The sequence below is a fragment of the Lagenorhynchus albirostris genome, chromosome 3 (assembly GCF_949774975.1).
Source record: "Lagenorhynchus albirostris chromosome 3, mLagAlb1.1, whole genome shotgun sequence".
Taxonomy (NCBI): domain Eukaryota; kingdom Metazoa; phylum Chordata; class Mammalia; order Artiodactyla; family Delphinidae; genus Lagenorhynchus; species Lagenorhynchus albirostris.
The window spans coordinates 23733056-23742678 of NC_083097.1; the positions used below are offsets into that span (position 1 = coordinate 23733056).

General features: G+C 37.3%; 1 pseudogene; it reads left to right on the forward strand.

Moving 5' to 3' along the window:
- Positions 1-904: 904 nt before the first annotated feature.
- LOC132518279 (ectonucleoside triphosphate diphosphohydrolase 6-like) lies at positions 905-5483 on the forward strand (annotated as a pseudogene).
- Positions 5484-9623: the final 4140 nt, after the last annotated feature.

The following is a 9623-nucleotide window of genomic DNA, read 5'->3' on the forward strand; positions in this document are numbered from 1 at the left end:
CTATTTTGTTCTGTAGACATAGGTAGAAATCATTCTCTGGAATTTGCTGGCCTGTGTGGTCATTCCTGAGTACATCTCTTCTACCAACAGGCAACATAGTCTTAATTAATGGTTAAGAATACATTTCAAACCATCACTGTTTCAGATACCTGCTATGATATGGAACTCTGGGGGAAGCTATCCTATTTTTTCTTCTTTTCCCATATGCTAAAACATATCTGAAAATATTTCCAGAGGTCAATTCTTGCTTTGCCAACAGAGAACATTAGGACCAACTCTTCTGTAATGTTTAGATAGCTTACTATCTGAGAACACCGATTTTGTTTCTCAGGTTTTATAGAAGAAACTTGCCTGCACTACAGAAATACTCTTTAACTCATTTTTGATTATGATTAAGCATTTGTCTAATAATGAATTTTGTTGGCCTTTTTCCCCAGTTCCTGGGAAGTCACCTCTAAACTCTTGGATCTTCCTTAGCGACAGAAGTGTCATTGTTGTTCATGGTGGGTTCTGACTACACTTGATGGTTTATACTGAGGTGGCTTAGGGTGGGCCCCTAGATAATTTGTGTGAAAGAGATGACTCAGGATAGAGGCTGGCCATGGACCAACCATGCGAGGATTAGCATTTAAAGCAACATGATATCCAGATTTCCCTGGAGGTCTAGTGGTTAAGACTCCATGCTTCCAATGTAGAGTGTGCAGGTTCAATCCCTGGTCAAGGAAGTAAGATCCCACATGCCATGTGGTACAGCCATAAAATAAAATAAATAAAATAAAATAAAATAGTTAAATATATTTTAAAAGCTATCTCAAAATTAAAGTACATTAAAAAAAGTAAAAGCAACATGATATAAACCAGCCCTCTGGAGAGATGAGTGAAGCTGGAAATTGAGTTCAATAACATGACCAATGATCCAACCAAGCATCCTTATAGAATGAAACCCCAGGAATCCCCTGGTTGTCCAATGGTTAGGACTCCATGAATTCATTGTTGAGGGCCCATATTCAGTCCCTGGTCTGGGAACTAAGATCCCAAGCTGCGTGGCATGGCCAGAAGAAAGAAAGAATGAAACCTCAACCAAAACTTTTAGATACTAAAACTTGGGTGACCTTTCTTGGTTAGCAACTCTCTCTGTGTAGTATCATACATATACTGGGCGGTTGATGCTTCCTGATTCCACAGGGAGAGGACAACAGAGGATTTGTGCTTGGAATCCTCCTAGAGTTTGCTCTATGTGTCTCTCTCTTTGGCTGGTTCTGATTTGTACCTATTTGCTATAATCAAACTGTAATCATAAGCATAGCTCTTTCTGAGTTCTTTGGGTTATTCTGGTAAATTATCAAATCTGAAGCAGTGTTGAGAACACTCAAATTTATAACAAGCTGGTCAGAAGTGAGGGTGGCCTGGGGACCCCAAAACTTGTGGCTAGTCTGCAATGAGGGCAGTCTTCTGGAGGACCACTCCCTTAACCTAGAAATTCTGGCCTAACTCTGATTAGTTGGAGTAATCAGAGCAAAGTATTTAAATATATGATTTTACTTTCAATTTAAAACTATACCAATAAAATATTGTGAGATATTTAAGGATATTCAAATATAGTATAATACGAGTTTATGTGTAGTGTTTAAATATTACAATTATATTAACATCATAGACAAAAATGTGTATATTAGGTTCTAATATTTACAAGTGTTGAAGCCTAAGTGTTTTGTAGCAATTTATCTTTAATTTAAAATTAATTTAATTTGCTTCATTTAAAATTGTGATCTTCATAATACCTGGAAGCGTAAAACTCCTAGAAGTAAATATAAGTGGTAACCTTCTTGATATCAATATTGATGATGATTTCTTGGATTTAACACCAAAAGCAAAGGCAACAAAAGCAAAAATAAACAAATGGGACTACATGAAACTAAAAAGCTTCTGTACAGCAAAGGAAACCATCAACAAAATGAAAAGGCAATCTACTGAATGGGAGAAAATATTTGCAAATCATGTATCTGATAAAGGGTTAATATTTAAAACATGTAAAGAACTCACACAATTCAATAGCAAAAATACAAACAATCCAATTAATTAGTGTGAAGGTTCCTCAAAAAACAAGAAGTAGAACTACTATATAAGCCAGAAATTTCATTTTTGATTATTTATCCAAATAAAATGAAAACACTAACTCAAAAAGATATATGCACCACAATGTTCATTGCAGTATTATTGGATATGGAAATAACCTAAGTATCCATTGATGGATAAATAGGTAAGGAAATTGTGAGGTATTTATATATGAACAGTATTCACCCATAGAAAGGAAGGAAATCTTGACATCTGCAACGACATGGATGGACTTTGAGGGCATTATGCTAAGTGAAATAAGTCAGACAGAGAAGGACAAATGTAATCTCATTTATGCATGGAATTTAAAAAAAAAAAAAAACCCCACAAGCCCATAGGTATAGAGAACAGATGGATGGTCTCCAGATTCAGGGGTAAGGAGTGGGTAAATGGGTGAAGGGGCTCAAAAGGCACAATCTTCCAGTTATAAAATAAGTATGTCATGGGATTGTAATGTACTGCCTGGTGACTATAGTTAATAATACTGTATTGCATATTTGAAAGTTGCTAAGAGTAGATCTTAAAAGTTTTCACCACAAGAAAAGAATCTGTAATTTTGTATGGTGATGACGTTAATTAGATTTACTGTGGTAATCACTTCACAATATATACAAATATTTAATCAGTTTTATGACTGAAACTAAAATAATGTTATATGTCAATTATACCTCAATATAAAAAAGGAGACCCTTGAAAACTGTTTCAGAACAGAAGTAAAGAATACTCTAGCTTCAGGTTGTTGGGTGCTCCCCTTGTTTCTTCCTTTTGAAATCTTGAAATAACTGACAGAAGTTATTTAAAAATAATAATAATAAAATTACAGAACTAGAACAAAACATTTCACAATTTGTATGGAAACACAAAAGACACTGAATAGCCAAAGCAATCTTGAGAAAGAAAAACGGACTGGAGGAATCAGGCTCCCTGACTTCAGACTATACTACAAAGCTACAGTAATCAAGACAGTATGGTACTGGCACAAAAACAGAAATACAGATCAATGGAACAGGATAGAAAGCCCAGAGAGAAACCCACGCACCTATGGTCATCTTATTTTTGATAATGGATGCAAGAATATACAATGGAGAAAAGACAGTCTCTTCAATAAGTGTTGCTGGGAAAACTGGACAGCTACATGTAAAAGAATCGTATTAGAATACTCCCTTACACCATACACAAAAATAAACTCAAAATGGATTAAAGACCTAAATGTAAGGCCAGACACTAGCAAACTCTTAGAGGAAAACATAGGCAGAACACTCTATGACATAAATCACAGCAAGATCCTTTTTGACCCACCTCCTAGAGAAATGGAAATAAAAACAAAAATCAACAAATGGGACCTAATGAAACTTCAAAGCTTTTGCACAGCAAAGGAAACCATAAACAAGACCAAAAGACAACCCTCAGAATGGCAGAAAATATTTGCAAATGAAGCAACTGACAAAGGATTAACCTGCAAAATTTACAAGCAGCTCATGCAGTTCAATATAATAAAAACAAAAACCCAATCCAAAAATGGGCAGAAGACCTAAATAGACATTTCTCCAAAGAAGATATACAGATTGCCAACAAACACATGAAAGGAGGCTCAACATCACTAATCATTAGAGAAATGGAAATCAAGACTTCAATGAGGTATCACCTCACACCAGTCAGAATGGCCATCATCAAAAAATCTACAAACAATAAATGCCGGAGAGGGTGTGGAGAAAAGGGAACACTCTTGCACTGTTGGTGGGAATGTATATTGATACAGCCACTATGGAGAACAGTATAGAGGTAACTTAAAAAACTAAAATTAGAACTACCATATGACCCAGCAATCCCACTACTGGGCATATACCCTGAGAAAACCATAATTAAAAAAGAGTCATGTACCACAATATTCATTGCAGCTCTATTTACAATAGCCAGGACATGGAAGCAACCTAAGTGTCCATCAACAGATGAATGGATAAAGAAGATGTGGCACATATATACTATGGAATATTACTCAGCCATAAAAAGAAATGAAATTGAGTTATTTGTAGTGCGGTGGATGGACCTAGAGTCTGTCATACAGTGAAGTAAGACTGTCATACAGAGTGAAGAATTAAGTCAGAAAGAGAAAAACAAATACAGTATGCTAACACATATATATGGAATCTAAAAAAAAAAAAAAGATTCTTAAAAAGCTAGGGTCAGGACAGGAATAAAGACGCAGACATAGAGAATGGACTTGAGAACACGGGGAGGGAAGAAGGGTAAGCTGGGATGAAGTGAGAGAGTGGCACTGACATATATACACTACCAAATGTAAAATAGATAGCTAGTGGGAAGCAGCCACATAGCACAGGGAGATCAGCTCAGCTCAGTACTTTGTGACCACCTCAAGGGGTGGTATGGGGAGGGTGGGAGAGAAGGAGACACAAGAGGGAGGAGATATGGGGATATATGTGTATGTATAGCTGATTCACTTTGTTATAAAGCAGGAGCTAACACACCATTGTAAAGCAATTATACTCCAATAAAAATGTTAAAAAATAATAGTAGTAATAATAAATTTAAGTGTTTCTAGGGGAGATGGCAGAAGAACTAGAAGCAGTTTTCACCTACCTGCTCTGGTGGAATGACACCTGCATCCATGGATGGGACAAAGGAGGGCATACAGGATTCATGGGAAGAACCAGAGACTTGAACAACCATTTATGTAAAGAAATCTGGAAGTGCCTATGCTACCACTAAATCCTGTGAAAAGGCTTTGCAAACAACAGCAAAATGAAGTGATAAAGTACCTTTGAATAGGAGAGAAAAGCTGCTAAAGTTGCAAAGGAGTTGGTCAGCCCTTGTCTGTGTCCCAGGTTCCAAGAAGAGTGGGACCATGTTGAAATAATATATAGCATATTGGGACAGAAGGCATTTGGCCTCCATGAACTGTGTGCCAGGAGAGTGGCAGAAATCCTTTAGAATAAAGTGCACAAAATGGAAGAAGTGAAGAATTTGAATTTTTATGCATTTTTTTAGCATCATGACTTTGCAGCAAATTTTGTCCTCATGGATGCAGAGAAAGGAGGCAGTGTTATGGGTGGAGACTTTTGAGATTGCAGCCAAGTATGTGTGTTGGACAATGGAAAACCACCCACAGAACAACCCTTTCATATGTATGCACTTGTCTCACCTTTGTCAGTTTGCTGCTGCAAGAATTCAGGTTTCTGGGGAACAAAGTGCTGAAGCTGATTCAGAAAACTGACAATGTTGAGACTAGCTGTGCTCTGAGAGCCATTTTTCATTACGTGGATTCACTGACCTGACAGAAGAGTCAAGCCTCTTGGCGGCTGTGCTCCTCAGCACTTCCTACTGCCAACCTGCCGCCTTTTTTTTTTTAAAGCAGCAGCCTCAGGAGGCTATTTATTCATTTATTTATTTGCTTTTTTGGCTGCACCTTGCAGCATGTGGGATCCTAGTTCCCTGACCAGCGATTGAATCCATGCTCCCTGCAATGGAAGCATGGAGTCTTAATCACTGGTCCACCAGGGAAGTCCCCCACCTGCCTTCTTCTCCCCTACCTCCCAGTCAGCACTCAGGTTTACGTTGGGACCTCCTCACAAAAGTGGTGATAGTCTCCATATGAGCAGCATTTTTAAGATAAATTCTGAGGATCTAATGTATAGCACGGTAACTATAGTTGATAAAACTATATTGTGTAATTGAAGTTTGTTGAAAGTAGAACTTAAGTATTCTCACCAAAAAAAAAAAAAAAGAAAGGCTAATATGTTAAGTAATGAATGTGTTAATTAACTCGATTGTGGGAATCTTTTCACAATGTATACATATATCAAAGCACCTTGTGCACTTTAAATGTATTATTATTTTATTTGTCAGTCATACCTCAGTAAAGCTGAAAAAACAGTCAAAAAAGGAAACATACTGTGCATAAGATAGGACTACAGGAATATTCCTTGATACACCCATCCTTGAAGGTTTACAGCACAGTTTGGCTCTATCTGCCTATTAAAATCCTTAAGATGGATTTCGAAGCACAGGGAAATGGTTTTGACCATTTCCCTTCACTTTAACTCTTCAAAATAAACAGAAAAGAACAGTACACTTTTGTGAAACTCCCACCCTATCCTAGTCTGTCAGCTGGCTAGACAGCCACTAATGTGATTTTATGCTTGATTTGACTGTTGAGGTGTTAAGAGGGCTCACGGGGTGGCCTGCCACCCTTGTCCCTTCTAACCTCAGTGGGGGGAGAGGGGAGACTTACACAAGGGATTTGCAGAGTTCTCTGTGTGATGGCTCTTGGGTTGAGCATTAGCTTCATCTGTGCAGCACTAGAGCCTCACTGTGGAGCGAGGCTTTATCGCATGTGACCTGGAGACCAAAGGGTTGGGAGAAGTTCTGGAGGTAGGAACAAAATACAGGCCCAGGCTTTCTTACCTCTGTATACCTGTTGACATTAAGTGAGCAGTGGACCAGACTGGGGCAAAGGTCATGTTTAGACCAGTGAAGCTCAGCTCCCACCATGTCTCACTGGGTGGACAACTTCCACACTGCCCTCTCTGTCTCCAATATTCTCCCTGACGTGATGGGGCATCCCCATGATGCAGGAGTCCTTTATTGCTCTCCCTGCTACTTTCCTGGTTTCCTCTAGGTGGGGCAGTTCTCCACCTTCTCTGGGGAAGAATTGGGTGGGAGGTTCTATAGACCAGCCTGGCTGCTCTCAGTGTGAGCCAGTTAAAAGCAAACGCAAGAAAACAAACCAAAAACATAAAACATTTGGCACGCCAGTTCAGACGGATCCTGGGGTAGCCTCCTGTGAACTTTGGAATTTAACATGTTTATCTCTTCCTTGGGTGTGTACATGTGAAATATTCCAGATGTCTGTTTTATTCAAATCCTTGGTTGGTTTGGTTTGCAGTTAACTGACAGAACTGTCTCTATGAATAGAGTTATGTGTACCCCAAGGAAGGAGGGATTGGGAGTGGCAAAATATAGACTTTCATGGTGATTAGACTTATCGTGGTGATCATTTTGAAATGTATAGAAATATCAAGTCAGTATGTTGTGTAACAGGACCTAATGTGGTATTGTAGTTCAATTATACTTCAAAGACAAAGAAACAATCACATAGAAAAAGAGATCAGATTTGTGGTTACGAGGGGTGGGAGGATTGGCTGAAGGCAGTCAAAAGGTGCAAACTTCCAGTTATAAGATAAATAAGTACTAGAGATGTAGTGTACAACATGATAAATATAATTAACATTGCTGTATGTATATGAAAGTGTCTAAGAGAGTAAATCCTGAGTTTTCATCCCAAGGAAAAAAATTTTTGTTTCTTTTTCTTTTATTTTGTATCTATAGGAGAGGATGGATGTTCACTAAACTTATTTTGGTAATAAAATATATATGCATGCCCCTGTGTGCCCTGTCTCTTCATAAAAACGTGCTTAAATGTGAACGTGATTCTAAGAGTTAATTGTAAAAATATTTATAGTTGTAGTGCTCCGGTTTCCAGGTCTTGGAGTGATGCCTCTGCAATGTGGGTGCTGAATAGTTTGTGTGAAAATTATGTTCTGAGCACTCGCTGGCCTTGGCACCGATTCTATGTCCAAGTGCATCAGTACCACGTGCAACATTTGCAGCCAAGCAAGGGCAAAAGATGCTGGGAAGCCTATGTGTGGTTTTCATATGCAGACCCCAACTGAAGGGTCAGAATCAGAGTCTCTGAATCACCATCTCTTTACTCTACCTGGTTTTTTGAGCCATAGTCTATTCACTCGTCATCACACCAATATCCCTGATACTCATTCTTGACCCATCCTGTATCCTTCAGGGCACTGTGATAACTAATGTACAATAAATAGAATAAACTGAACCTTGTATGTTCCATTCAAAATAAAAAGGCTTACAAGGGAAAAGAAATAAAGTGTTCTTATCAATTTTTCTCTAGCAACAGCAATACTTATCAAAAATGTATTAAATGTTGCTTTCTTCTGTTATTGAATGAATTATAGTAACAGCTTCAAACAAAATGCACAGGATACTAGCCAATTTTTCTTAGCCTCAACTGCATATCACCTGAGGATCTAACCTTACTGTCTATAGTCTTATATTCACCCAACATTTTACTATTAATGAAGTAAATTACAGGAGCTTTAAAATCATCAAATGATCAATTTTACTTTCAATAAAATTTCATAATTTATCAGAAAAGAAAGTAAAACAACTATGCTAATTGGGTTATGCTTCACCAAAAGAGATGGAGAATGGGACCACTTTAAATAGAAAGAGGTTTTGTCCTTAACTGCTGCAGGATGAACTATGAGAGGTTAAACTATAAGACACAGAAGAGAAAAAAGTTCACAGATTTCAAAGACAGAATACGTTCTAGAGTTCAGAAAACTGAGGCATAGTGTCTCTCCTCTAGTCCTAATATAGGCCATTGACACTGTGAAATTTGCTGAAGCAGTTCTCTGGCAGGTCAAAAAGCATAAATGATTCAAGGAACTACCAGAATAAGAAATTCATTTCCTCTTCCAACATTCTTTTATATATTTATATTAGTTATAGCTTTTATTTTTTAAAAAATTTGGGGGGTTTTCAAGTGATAGCCCATTAATGAATGAAGTTAGATTAAGCGATATGATACAGGGTCCCTTCCTAAGCTGGACACAGGAGAACTAATGATTGGAAAGGCTTATAAGCATCCCTCAGAAGCTGATCCACAATGTTTCTCCTTCTTTATCTTGCTGGTCACATGCAACGTTATTCCTTTTCCAGAAGAAATTGAGTCCATATGGCAAAAGAGCCTATTTAGAGCTCATGAGATTACAAGTTAAACATCCAAGTGCCATGAGAAAATGATTTCTAACATCACCAATTAAAAATTCCTTGGGATGAAATTCTAATTATTCTTGCTAAGTGAGGTACCTGTTCCTTGTCCAGTTAGGTGTGACTGAACAAATAAAGTGGAGAGTCTCTGCAAACAAAGGATTCTGATCCTACCATGGAGTGTTTAAAGCCAGACTCATATTCACCCTTCAGTGAATTTCTGGCAGTTATGTATGGAAATTTTATTAATATAATTATATAATAAGTAAATAAATAAAATATTTTTTATTAAAAGTAGAGTCAAGTAGTTAACTGGATTTTTCTTCTTTTCATATTTTAGCTATGTTTCTTCTGACTATCAATTAGTAATAACAAACAAAGGGAATTTAAAGTTAATTTCATATAATCATAGATTTCTATGGAGAAAACAGTGTTCTGTATATTCTTCCTGTAATATGATTTCACTGAACTTTTTTATAACTTATTCTTTTCACTTAGATCCCATATGTATAACCAGCTTGTTTCTTTCCCTTAGGATTAAGGATTGTTTTAATAATAGGCCTCCCATATCCCCATAACAATGTCACAACATGATAAAATAAAGAGAAAAGAGGAGGTGAAGTAATCCCTAGAGAAAGAAAACATATTTCCTACTTGCCTTTTTATTCCACAGTGTGTTGATAAGTTGGATG